This window comes from Aquarana catesbeiana, linkage group LG09, assembly GCF_042186555.1.
Source record: "Aquarana catesbeiana isolate 2022-GZ linkage group LG09, ASM4218655v1, whole genome shotgun sequence".
Classification (NCBI taxonomy): domain Eukaryota; kingdom Metazoa; phylum Chordata; class Amphibia; order Anura; family Ranidae; genus Aquarana; species Aquarana catesbeiana.
The window spans coordinates 141,761,150-141,775,982 of record NC_133332.1 but is presented as its reverse complement, the minus strand read 5'-3'; positions in this window follow the sequence as shown (position 1 = coordinate 141,775,982).

The window sequence follows — 14,833 nt, the reverse complement described above, 5'->3', positions numbered from 1 at the left end:
ACAATATGACCCAAGGAAGCACCTTTGGTTATAATCTATCCCCCTATATATATATATGTATTGACAGGTACTCACATGTACAGTGCCTGCTTTTTTCCCACTCAACATAAAGTGTATCGAACTCTTCCCAATCAACATTGAATGTACTTGACAATTTCACTCTCCATTCAGCATCAAACGTACTTGATAATCAAAATCAGCAGCCACTGACCCCTTCCCTCTCCCCCCCCCCGCCTCTCATAAGAACCTAGGCTGCCTCATCGCATCTTAACCTCCTCGCTAATCCACGTCACCAGGGACTCTGACAGCTGCAGGATGGCTCTCTCCCCCAGGCAGATGAGGATTACATTGATCCGCATGAGGACAAAATCATTATATGCCTATGACCTCTTACTATCTTGTAAGTGTATTTAATCCCATTGTGCCTGTAATAAATCTTTTAACCACTGCACTTAGAGGTGCCTTTCCTTTATGATCCACAATCTAACACTATCCTATCAAGCCCTGTAAAGAAAACATCAGTATACATACCTTTTTTGAAGGAGATCCAACCTGATCTCCAGCAGTGGAAGCTCTCCAGAGCACACAGCCTACAACGGCTGTGAAATGAATGGAAAGTGACGTCACCCATAGACTTACTATGGGGTTCTGTTATCCTCTGTGTCCTCTGCACCTGTCTCCACAGCGAAGCCGTGGCTGACAGCTCAGTGTGGGATCGAGTCGGATCGGCTGCAGAAAAGGTTTGTATACTGATTTTTTCTTTACAGGGCTAGATAGGTTAGTGTTAGATTGTGGGTGGCTATAGATGTAGGGATTTTAGTTTTAGCATGGACTTCCACTTTAAGTGAAACTGTAGGACATTGTAAAGACTGTTTACTATACTGCAGGTATGAATGAATTCAGTTCTGGTCAGTACTGATCATTCAATGTGTTCAATAGGCAACGTAAGTCACGATTACCAACCCGCCCACCCAGCTCTCCATCCTAAAATTTTATCCTCCCCCTATGTTCCTGTAGCTGCTGACAGGCAGCAGGGAGGGAGAGAAGGGACATGGACCGCTACAGGGGATCGACTTGGGGGATTGTGTGATTGGAGAGATGAGGGAGAAATCTGAGGAAATTGGAGGACACATGGAGGTGGGGGACAGAAATAGGCACATGTGGGACACAGGCATACACCCTGCAGCCACATAGGGCAGGAACATTAGATGCTAAACAGGTGGTCAAGCAGTGGTAGTGGTTGGGGGGGTTACATTATTCTTCATTATTATTCTTTTGTTTAGCAGCATCTGGGGGACCATTCTGTCATAAGTTAATAGTCAAAGCATGACACACAGTAGCATTTACAGTAACCTGCCATCTTGGGCATTAATGATATAGAGAGCACTTCTGCAACATAACTTCCAGTATCAGGGTAACATGCAACATGCACAAACAGTTCAAACAGGAAGATTGCAAGGAATAATATGGCATAACATTTTCGTAATGTCTTTTAGCCCAATATGAAGCTCTAATACTTCATGTTAGGCACTGTGATTCATTCAAATATTTTGTTGGCACTGAATTATATTCAATAATAATGATTCCACATAGCATGAGTCATCATAATGAGACACCTTGAGCTTGCCCACCAAGCTAAAAAGTTGCAATAAAGCATTTATAAAATTAAAACAGTGCTGCAACTGCCTATACTAAGCGTAGACTAAAGTGTATAATGTACAGCTCTAAGACAGCCTGGCCAAACAGTCATGTAAAGCAGTGTGTAATATCAGGTGGTGTGGCATGCATCAAACTTTGCATTCATATTAATGTCATTGTGAGTTATATATGCCATTCACTCGTAGCATGCATAGGAAGACAGGTACAATGCCAACATGGTCACATATTAATCCATTGCTTTGAACATAGCAAAATGTGGCATAGTAAACCCTGCTGTCCTATATGTAAAGGAAGATAGAGTCGCAATAATTTAAAATGACAGACTGCAAAAGAGAGCAGGACACATCTCAAATTTAACAAAAAAAATATGTTAATAGTTAAAAGGTCAGGTCTGAGCATGTAGGCCCTTTACAAAATAATCTAGAGTGGGTGACAAAGAGAAGGAAAATGTATGAAATACCTTCTTGAGCTTTGTGTATACAAAGGAGCATGGGGTAGCTCAGATGCATAATGGGGATGATATTCGCATAGCCCCAAAGGAGCCACTATAGTGAAAATTGATATGGTCCAGACATGCTTAGACAGAATAAAGGTAAATAAAGCAATAAAGCACCTGAACCAGATGGCATACACCCATGTGTCCTAAATGAAATGAGCTCTGTCATTTAAAAGCCATTGTTTCAAATTTTTAGAGACTAGTTGATGACTGTCATAGTACCGCAGAATTGGCTTAAGGTCAATGTGGTGCCTATATTTAAAAAGGGATCAAAGCCTTTACAAAGTAACTAAAGACCTGTTAGAGTAACTTCTATAGTCTGGAAGATACTGGAGAGTTTAATAAAAGACCACTTAGATATGTTTTGCTAAAAAAAATATATTTTAAGCAATAGACAGCATGAATTTATGAAAGACAGGAGTTGTCAAACATATTTGATTGCTTTTTATGAGGGGGTATGCAAAAACTTAAACAAAAGAATGGCTAAGGATATAGTATACTTGAATTTTGCAAAAGCGTTTGACACAGTTCCCCACACAAGGGTATTAGACAAAGTCTGGCTAAAAGACCAAATTCAGAGATTAGTGGTGGATGATTTATACTCTGAATGGTCTAAGGTTATTAGTGGTGTACCCCAAGGTTCAGTGTTGGGACCCTTTAAATGATATAGAGTCTGGGATTAAAAGTATTATTTCAATCTTTGCAGATGACAACAAGCTATGTGTAAGGTAAACCAGATTTCCAGCACCAGAAAACCAATGCAGGCTTATGCTCATATCTGTGTGTGTGTCCATTGCTCACATGCTCATACTTCTAGGCAAAGAAATTTACTATTTCAGTTCATTGTGCTTGCATTTGTGCACACACTTGTACACGCACACTTGCGCATATGAATTAGCATGCATACTTGCCGCCCAGCGGCCTATTTAAACTGGTCTGTCACCATGAGCAGTTGCCGAATGGTCTTTGGCTTGTACCTGTATTCCTGTGGCCTGATCCATTAAACCTGCTTACCTGTGTGTGACCCATCTTTCTCCTGGACCTTTCCTTCGCTCCTGCATCAACCTTGTTCATCTGATCTCTCTGAGCTCAGCCTATATACTGGACTCATCTTTGCCTGCTGATTCTGTACTGTGCTGCCCGGCTGTTACCGACCTTGGCCTGCTTCCTGGACTTGCTCTGCCTGCTGAGTCCCTTGTTGACCAGATGCCGGTGGTCAGATCCCAATATGTACACCTACCTGTCGATAAACTGGTGCTGTTCTAGCAAGAGTCCAAAGACCAGAGCCTTAATTAGCCAACAACTCCTTCCATTGCGAACATGTGTATTACCAGTGGAATGCAGGATACTGGAACTATAGTTTTACCCTTTCAATCTGGGTAATCTGTTTGAAATACTAGTTAAAATAACTCCCAAATACACATGAAATAGATAATATGCACCTTGACGGCCCAACATTGACCACAGTGTAGCTGAAAAAAGAAGCAATACAACTGGCTGAACACATAAAACATATACTGTATATACTATATACAAATAAAAAATACAATAATTAAAATAAATATAAAAACACTTTCTTTAAATTGTAAATGTATTAAATGCATAAACCTTGGGTGCAAGGAGTGGAGGGAATAAAAAGAAAAAAGCACTAATTACAAAAAAAAATGCACAAAATGACTAGCATCATTTAAGCCAGGAGATTGAGTTGAACCATGGTATCCAGCTGATTTCCAGCAGAAGAAGATTCTTATTCCAGTTCCCACCTCTCTCATTTTTATGTACATTAAGTGCCCAAAACTGCATTTTAGTGTTCTTATCATCATGCTATTTTTGAGTTATATCGGCTCCTATATCCGGACATGCAAAACCTATCCATTCTGCACTCCATTCCATTAAATAATGGGGATCCCCTCACTTAGCAATAATGGATCACAGGCACAGGGGTGCTGGGACCAATGGGCTGAATACAAGCATTCTCTGGACAGCCTAAAGAAAACTCAAAACACCACTCAGGGTAATAACTGTTCTTTTGTCCTGGAGCAATGTCCTATTGTGATACCACTCCCCTCGTCTGATTCTAGCTCCTTCTCAGCCATGTCTGATAAAAGCAGATTTCTTTGCTAGTCTGTGTGAGTTCTTCAGGAAACATTTGACAATTGTAGAACCTTTGGTTTCCAGAGGCCAGAAATGCTACATGTCCTTAATATTACCCAAGCCTATTAAGAATTTAGAGGCAGCATCTTCTTTAGTTCAGGATGTTATGGTGTACAGTATTTAGAACCCTGATTTTGTAGCACATACTGTACTACAGAGGATTTACCATTCCCTGTATTTTATGAACCTCAAACCACAACCAAATGCTCCCTACTCCTGACACACTTATTGATGTTGTGCTCATGAGTCTTTGTCTAGTAGCATCTGATTCTACACAATCAAAACAAGCCCCTATGGCCACTAAAATGTTGACTAAGTCAAGATAGACTTTTCCCTTTTGTGCACTGATTGATTGTGCACTTTATGAAGACCAGCCCAATACTAAAAGGGTATTCACTGCTCCCAAGCTTTTCACTGTAATGTATTCTATGGAAAAAGGCTTTTAGGAAGAAATTGACTGTTCTGGTAGTGGATCCTGCCATCTCAATTCTCAATAAACATTGTACAGTTCATATTGAGAATATTCCCTATTTTAAGGATTCTGCTAATAAACATTTGAAACCCTGTTAGAGGCATCCTTTGCCCTTGCAGCAAGAATTGCCACTGTGTCTATTTGTCAGACTGTTGCTAACTGGAAAAAAAACTGAGAATAGGAACCTGTCTTTCAAGACCATGTTGTCTGAATAATTGCAGATGATATTCTCAGACTTATTGTTTTGTTTTGAACCTCTACAGAATGTAATTTTCTATGTCTCTAGAATGTACCTTCATAGACAGTATGCAGGATTTTGTGGCTAGAAGCTTGGTCTGCTGAACCTGTTAGTAAGAAGTGTACTCTATGTATGCCTTTTGATGGTGGTAGCCCATTTGGGAAATCCCTTGATAAATTCCTCAAGAAAGTCACAGGGGAAAAAAAGGTTCTCCTAACCCACAAGAAAAAGTCTTTTACTGCTACAACTGCTACATTTGCTTAGCGAAAGTGATCTTTTTGCAATCTCTCTACATCAACCACACAACCAAGGTTTAATACTTCCTTTCATCATACACCCTGGACTCCTAAGTCCATAAAGCCTGCCCAAAAACCCTCTTTATAACAGAGGGATGCCCCCACTTCTCATACTCGGTGGATATGTCTGTTGGTGTTTGTGCCAGTATAGATCCAAATGTCCCAGTCCTCTGGGTCCAATCTGTCATTTTAAAGGGTTACAGAATAAAGTTTCTATCTCTCCTTGCTTCTTGTCTTGCTATTCCCTCATTGCTTTGTGTCTTCCAATCTGCCCACTTCAGGTCAAATGAAAGCAAATTTAATGGCCATCTTTAGCCAACTTCAGGCTGGTTGTACCAGTTTTTTTTGGAACAATGGTTTCAAGGTTTCTATTCAAACCTATTTACAATTCTAAAACTAAATGGGGTTATCACTCCAAGACTGGATTTTAAAATTTATAAACATGTTTTTTATTGTTCCCAAATTCTGGATGGAATTAACAAGATCTGTCATTGCTTCACTTAGACAAGGGACATTTCTTGCATTACTAGATATTCAAGATCCCTGTTTACAGATTCACATTTTTTTTCAGCGTATCAACATTTTTCAAATTTTTCTGTGGGAGGGGCTTTCATTGGCACCCTGAGTGTTCAAAATAGTGTTATCCTTACCTCTGACTTTTTGCTGACCTAGAGCAATTATGTCACAGAGTACCAGGATGATCTTTTCCTGAAAGGTTCCTCAGCCACAACCTGTTCTGCCAATATCCAAAGATCAATTCAGTTCATTCAAAACTTTGACTGGATAATTAACTTTCCATGAGTTCCTTAAACCTTGTGTTGTTGGTGGGCCTGTTGGCAGTTCTGTTTGTTATGTTTCTGTCCACCCCCCAGTTTTTATTTTGGGACATCCCATGACCTATAAATACAAGTTCTGTGTTTTATACTGTGAAATTAGGATAATAGTAATTTTGGTTTACCTGTAAATTCCATATCTTGGTGTACATTACAGGAAACATGCCCCTCCCATAGAGATTGGGGTTATATGATTGCACACTACTGCAATTGTTAAAAAACATTGTTTCCTTTGAAAGCTTTATACACAGGACATACCCAAAATATGTAAAGGAAGGCAAAAAAAGGGGACAAATAAGTTAATTGTTAAAGTTAACTAACACACATTTTAACAGATTTTCCTTAGAACCTCAATATTAACACCAACAACAGAGTAGCAATACTGTATCTTGACATACTGTATCTGTTAAAAAAAAACACCTGAACTGTAACATTTTAGTTTTAGTGAACTAAAAAAAAAAAATATAACATAAGTATGTGAATGCGCAGTAGGGAGAACCTCATATACTGTATGACATGCTTTTTGTTAATTATCGCTGTGGTCGGCACATACAACATTATTGTCTATTAAAGCAGAGTTCCACCCACTTTTAGAACTTTGTCTTAAAGGAAAGATGACCCCTTCACCACTCGTTTTGGCTAACTATTTATTTTTTTCTAACTCACCTTTTCTGAAGTACTTAGTGTACTTCCGCTCCAGCCGGGCAGTGGCGCGGAATGTCATGTCCTCTTGTGTTGCAGCAAGTCCCCTCCGCTGTCTGCTGGGACCTCTGTGTGTCCCAGAAGACAAACTGGTCGTTCACAAAGCACCGTGCAACTCACGCATGCGCAGTAGGAAACCGGGAGTAAAGACGCAAGACTCCACTCCCGGTTCCAACCAGTTAGAATGGCAGTGCCAGCACCCGATTTGATGGACGCATCGGCCTCGAGGGGGCCGACATTGTGGGCTCCCTGGGCAGGTAAGTGTCCTTATTAAAAGTCAGCAGCTACAGTGTTTGACTTTTAAAAAAAATGTTTGTGGCTGGAACTCCGCTTTAAGATGAAGTCTGCTGACAAATGGAAGTATACCATACTGTGTTGTAATTTGCTGTTGTCTTTGCCTCACTGCTATTCTGTTTATATGTCTATATGTCAATCTTTATGTACTGATACCTTTATTATGAGGACTGTATGATGTTCTTGCTATCTTGGTCACTTATCAATATTACCAATTTGTGATATTTTATAGTTTAAATGGCTGCATTGTAGCTGATTTTCTGCTTTTGTGTCTATTATACTCTTGAGCTCCTTGTTATCCTTTAAAAAACTCAATAAAAATTCAATTTTGAAAAAAAAAAAAGATGAAATCTGCTAAGATAATTGGTGCTATTACTGCATTTATCTTCAAACTGTCAATGTTTCTTCTTGTTGACCAGAATCTACATACTCTAATGTTTATCTAAAATCCTGTAGAGAGGAACTGTTAACAGTTGTTTAGGAAAAAACAAGAACAGCTATTGGATATTCTTGATAGTCAAACATTAATAGCAATTATCAGTCACATTCCAGTTATTTGTTCTCTGCTCCAGGTTTGCAATTGGACTTAGAACTGATTGCTCCTTATGGAACTATATTTTGTCTATCTTTCGTGTTTAAATAACCCTTCTTGTAATTAGATTTCATGGTATTAATGGTAGAACAGAGTATTCCCTTTGGGAAAATTATGTGGGTGAGGGCCTTAGGCACAGTCTGTGCAAAATAAACTTATCGGCTGCTGGAAGACTACCAAGCCAGGTTGATAGTTGGAACTGGGAGAATGGCTAGGGGGCTAGATGAAGAGATTGAGCTATCAAGAGACATGTGATGTGTGGAAAGAGAAATGGGAGACTGATAGCATGAAAAAATCAAGGTTTACAACCTTGGAAATCTTAGATAGAGGAAAGAGAGAAAGATGTTGAAAGCTACAAAGCTAAATCTGTCCATACACATGGCCCACAATCTGAATGAAAAACATCTAACAGATTCCTCCATATATGCTAAACAGCATAGATGGACAAATCTCCTGCTGCGGTTACTGTATTCTGGCAGCCGGCACCACTGGCTGTCAAAATACCTGAAAGCAATTGCATCTCATTGAATCATGCAATAGTTGTACAATGTCCTTTAGATTTACTAAAACTATGTAATATGAGGACCTTAATTATCCGTCCTGTCTACAATTCATTTTACCCTATTTTTAGTTCCACAGAAACTTTATGGGAATGTTACCCTATTTTATATAAATTCTACTTCCAGTTATCATCACAAATGCATCAAGTTTTCCAAACAAGGACTGTTGATAAACATTTACCACAGCACAGATACAGAGAGAGAGGCAACCAGGTTCCAGAACTTTCTCAGTGGGCAAAGAAAGAGCAGCAGTCCTTTGTTCATCCTTTTAACAACCTTAGCTTTTGTGCACTTATGAAGGTTAACTAAAAGGCTGACTGCAGAGAAAAAGATTGAAGAGCTTTGCTTGGGAATTTCATATCTACTATACAAGCAAGGCCTTCAACAGCTGGTAAGCAGTTAATTAGGCAAGTTGGAGGCAAAGAAACTTTGCTGACACGAAGTACTGCATTGATGCTGTAACATCCTTCTTGTTTCTAAAGTATTATTTCGCTTTTGTTTCCCTTCTTGAACTTTTCTGCTACAATAACTGCTTTCTATACCATAAAGCTCTATAGGCCTCTTCTCATCTTTAATTAACATCTAGTGGCATTAGCAAAGTTGTGGTGTAATCCACCAAATAAAGTCAAAACAGTAAAAAACGAAATTTATCATGTACGTGTAGCGCCACCCCAGTGAGGGACACTTGAAGATAATTGACCCCAAAGATTGCCCTGACCTTGCAAGTCTCCCTACACTTCTGAAACCTTGACATTTCTGAATAACAATGCAATTAGACAGACACCAGATTATGACACAGTTATCAAGTAATACTACTAGTTCTGTAGTCAAACAGATCAACAAAATGTGGCTTAGGCAAGTATCTGTATATTGTTAATATAAAGCTCTTAGCACAAATAAACAGAAGCATTATGATTATATAGTTTTAACAGAATAGAGGGCAGCAACCAGTAAACGGAATAAGGCCCATGGCCACAGGTAAGAAAAGGGAAGGAGAATGACTGTCCTTTATGTCAGACAACTCCCTTTTACGCCTGACGCCACAACCCCAAACCAAACACAAATACTAAAAAATATCCCAACAGAGTACTCAAAAAAATAGATCCTGGTCTCTGAAAGAGTTTCTTGATAATATGGACAGGTATTATGCTCAATGTCCTTTTAGTGGGTGGGGGGGCAGAGGAATACTTGTGTTGTAGAGGTTTTGTATTTTCAGCTAGCTTAAACAAGGGCCGTGGAGAGTTCCTGTATAATGGCATCCAATGTTGCAAATAGTGAATGTAATCTCCTGATTAGGAATTTAGCAAAGAGAAACAAAGTAAAAGTGTCTGCATGCAATGTTTCTTGGGGTTTAAAGAGAGTGGGTGTCTGCCCGTTCACCAACCCAGATGATACCAGGTTAAAAGCAATAGCGGGAGGATCCTGAAGCAGGCTCCAGAAGATTCAATGATCAGGGAAAGGATGCTTGACCACACACCCTGCATCGCTGTGGTTCAGCCAGATCTGTGGTGCAGGCAATGAGGGTGACCCCCGATTGTCATCCAAAAGAACAAAAGCTGCCGATGATGGATGCATCCCCACACACCCGCCGGAGGCATTCCCTTGCTGCCTAGGCCACAGTGCAAGCTCACACTCCTCTGACCATCCAGGTCTCTCATCCCAGCTGAAGGCCATGGTCCTCCTCAGCACAAGCTATTTATCACCTCTCCCAACATTCTTTTCTTTCTCGCCAGCCAGCTGGAACTTGTAGTCCACAATGATCAGTCCCCAGTGTAGACTTGGCCCTCTGGACTACATGTCCAAAGATCCTTTGCTCCTCGGTAGATTCTCACTCTGCATTCAGGATATGACACCGTAGGATCTAAGCTAAACACTGGAGGGAACAGCCTCACTGTGGCTAAAGTTGTACAGTGTCCCCCTTACCGACACAGTCAATTTAGCTGGCACTAGGCTACATACAGCATGTACTTTAACCAGTTCCATACCGGGCCATAGTATTATGACGCCAGCAGGAACACTCTCTCCCTTTGGGTGGACGTCATATGAAGGCCTGCACTCCTTGCTGCTACTACTCTCTACCATGTGACCGGCTGTGTCCAATCACAGCTGGTCACTTTTAAGCTTGTTGTTCACACCGTTCGTGCTCTCCCCCGGGGGTGCGTAGCGCAGCGATCAGCGACAAAGCGAGTCCCTCGGACACAGCCCATCTCCGATCAGGGAAAAGAGCCCTCTTTACCACGGGACTGGCTGTGTCCAATCACAGCCGGTCACAAGTGTAAACAAATCAGGAGTAACGGCTGTTACTGAGTTCCCCTCCTCACACACCAATCAGTGTGAGGAGGAGAAAGCGGAACAGTGAGTTAGTGTTACAGTGTTACTGTGTATTACTACTGTGCCCAGATTGCCCCCTCAAATAAAGAGTACCTTTCACCCCATCAGGAGAACCTGTCACCTCATCAGCGTACCTGTCACCCCATCAGGAGTACCTGTCACCTCATCAGAGTACCTGTCACCTCGTCAAAGTACCTGTCACCTCATCAGAGTACCTGTCAGCACATCAGAGTACCTGTCACCTTATCAAAGTACCTGTCACCTCATCAGAGTACCTGTCAGCACATGAGAGTACCTGTCACCCTGTCAGAGTACCTTTCACCTCATCAGAGTACCTGTCACCTCATCAGAGTAACTGTCACCCTGTCAAAGTACCTGTTACACTATCAGAGTACCTGCCACCTTGTCAGAGTACCTGTCATGTTGCTAGAGTACCTGTCACATGGTCTGAGTACCTGTCATCCCATCTGAGTACCTGTCATCCCAACTGAGTACCTTTCCCGTGAACCTAGCAGTGCCTGTCGTGCAGCCAATTTCTACCTGACATGGAGCCCATTAGTCCCTGTCGTGCAATCCATCAGTGTCACCTGTCATACAGCCACCATGTCAATAAACGTATACACTCCAGAAGAGGCATATCAAATGCTAAGCCTGACCAATGAGAGCAGCGGGGAGCTCTCACCTCCCGAGTACAGTTCTGATTCCAGTTCCGATTCTGGTCCACAATACGAGCCCGCCAAAGGCAGTACATCAAAATCAGAGGAGGAAGTAGTCCGTCCTAAAAGAAGACGGACTGAATACCAGGCAGCTACCAGCAGCACCAGTCACCCCAATGGCCAATTGACAAATGCCAACTGCACTAGACCACAGGAGGAGAGGCCCAGTAAAAGCGCTGTTAGACCCCATTAGGATAGGCCCAGTACAATTGCTGCTAGACCCCAGGAGGAGAGGCCCAGTACAAGCACTGGAATTTCATGCCAAAGAAGTAGGGCCCAAACCCATCTTCCGGATGCCTTCTAGCACAGGGTCAGCCACAATCCCCCCTTTCACAGCACAGCCAGGTGTGCAGGCCAACACCTAAGGTTTCTCTGAAATTTATTTTTTTAATCTATTTTTCCCTGATGAGTTACTTCAAAGCATTGTGGTCCAAACAAATCTTTTTGCCCGTCAGTACATAGAAAACAACCCCGACTCATACCATGTCCACCCTTTTGAACGATGATCCCTAACAGTGGAGGAGCTTAGATTATTTTTAGGCCTTACACTTACTTTGATAAATTGTATAAAATTAGCCCCTAATTTATTTTTTTACTACGAAGTTTGCCGAACTTTACATCCCTGACCTTGAACATCTCTGTGGACAAAACCCTGGTCCATTTCACAGGCCAGCTGGGATTTAAGCAGTATATCCACAATAAGAGGGCGAGGTACGGATTGAAGCTCAACAAGCTCTGTTAAAGCTCCTTCGGATATGTGCATGCTTTTCATGTGTACGAAGTTAAAGACTCCCAGCTCCAATCCCCTGAGTGTCCAACGTACATGGAAATAAGCAGGAAAATTGTCTGGGAGTCGGCATCCCCACTCCTCCAAAAGGGGTATCACATTTACATGGACAATTACTATACCAGTTTGGCCCTTTTTTACCACCTATACCTGAAAAAACTTTGGCCTGCAGTACAGCAAGAAAAAACAGGAAAGGCTTCCCACAGAGTCTAGTCACAAGGCTACAAAGGGGGTAATCGGCAAGCCTGAGGAAGGAGGAAATGTTGGCTGTGAAGTGGAGGGATAGGAAAGATGTTTACATCATGTCCACCATCCACGATAACACCTCGGTGGAACTTCACAGAAGACGTGGTCAAATGCTGCAGCCCTATCTATCAACACAAAAGTCCCTCTCCTGGTATAAAAAAGTCACAATATACTACTTCCATTTGGTCATTTATAATGCATACGTCACCTATCAAAAATCAATGGAAATACCCAACTCCTTCATCAAATTTATTGAAGATATTGTCACTGCTCTGATCTATCAGCAAGGATCCCCGCCAGAAAGCATTCGCTCCGATTGTGTCAGCAGACTGCATGAGCGCCATTTTCCTGACAATATTCCACCATCAGCAACAGGAAAAGGAGGTGCCAAAAAGAATGTCAGCAAAAGAGGAGTTAGGAAAGACACCAGTTTCCATTGTCCCCAATGTCCCTCCCAACCTGGCCTATGCATCACACTCTCGTAAACTATTAGCCCAAATTTCTAATACACTGCCATTTCCCCATTTTCAATTTCTGTGCTGATTATTTTCCTGGTGCCTCAACCAACCATATGACTTCCTTCCATGTGAACTGACCCTGGCCTGTTTATCGACTTTGCCTGTGTCTGCCGTCTGCATTGTTTAATCGCCATGTTTCTGCCTTTCATGTTAACTGACCCTGAACTATCAACTATGCCTCTGCCTACCGTCTATTTCTGCCTTTTACCTGCACTGACCTTGGCCTGTTGACCATGTTTTTGCCTGCCCCTTGGACTGATCTTTCACCCTGCTACACAGGGATCTCACATATGTGAGGGGCTCCAGAATAGTGTTCTGAGTTGAAAAAAACAGTTTTTGGTTTTCTATTTGTTTTGTAATTCCCAGAACAGGGTCTGGAGTCCAGAGGCTTCAAAGCGATTTGGGTGGGAGAAGCCTCTACCCCTGTCCCCATTCATACTTACCGAGGCCCTAAACTTGATAGTCCTGCCTGCTGCCTGGACCAATACTTTGGCTGTGCTGACAGTAACTCTGCCTGCACTGACCCAGGACTTTTCATGGACCATGTGCCTGTTGCCTTCGACCAATACTTTGGTTGAACTGACCATATTTCTGCCTGCTGCCTGTACTATGAACAGTATTACTGCCTGCTGCATGGACAAACCTTTCACTGCTGCTGACCACATCCCTGCCTGCTACCTGGACCAATGCTCTCTTCTGTGGACCGCTGCACTACTAAAACCACAGGTAATCTTTTGTTTACTCTTTACTCAGAAGATTGTATTTTGGATTGTAATTGGTATGTACAGTACATGGTATGTGTTAGAAATATGAAGGGCCTTAAAAATGTGATAGGTTGGCAGGAATTTGTGTGTGTAATTTATGCTCCTAGAATACCCGGAGGTGCTACTTGGATGTTGAGCCTCTGTATGTGGCCAGACTGTGTAAAAGTCTCACACATGTGGTATCACCATACTCGGGAGGAGTAGCAGAATGTATTTTGGGGAGTCATTTTTGCTATGTACATGCTGTGTTGGAAATATCTTATAAATGGACAACTTTGTGTAAAAAAATGTGTTTTCATTTTTTTTTCCACATTTTCCAACAACTTCTGGAAAAAAATGAAAAAAACTCATTATGCCTCATAGATTATACGTTGGGGTGTTTGCTTTCCAAAATGGGGTCATTTTGTGGGTATTTCCATTGTCCTGGTGCTCCAGGGCCTTCAAAAGTGTGATAGGTTGTCATCAAATTAGATGTGTAATTTATGCTCCTAGAATGCCTGGAGGTGCTACTTGGATGTTGAGCTTCTCTATATGGCCAGGCTGGGTAAAAGTCTCACACATGTGGTAATGCCATACTCGGGATGAGTAGCAGAATGTATTTTGGGGTGTCGTTTTTGCTATGTACATGCTATGTGTTGGAAATACCTTATAAGTGGACAACTTTGTGTAAAGAAAATGCTTTTTCATTTTTTTACACATTTTCCAACAACTTCTGGAAAAAAATGAACCATTCAAAAGACTCATTATGCCTCATAGATTATATGTTGGGGTGTTTGCATTACAAAATGGGGTCATTTTGTGGCTGTTTCCATTGTCCTGGTGCTCCGGAAACTTAAAATGTGTGATAGGTTGTCATCAAATTAGATGTGTAACTTGTGTTCCTAGAATGCCTGAAGGTGCTACTTGGATGTTAGGCCTCCGTATGTGTCCAGGTCGTGTAAAAGTCTCACACGTGTGGTATCGCCATACTCAGGAGGAGTAGCAGAATGTATTGTGGGGTGTAATTATGCATGTGCTGTGTGAGAGAAATAACTAGTTAATATGACATTTTTGTGTTAAAAAAAAAAAAGTCTTAATTTTCCCAAGAATTGTGGGAAAAAAATACAACTTCAAAAACCTCACCATGCCTCTTACTAAATACATTGGATTCAAAAACACAGGGAGAGAAGTCCCCA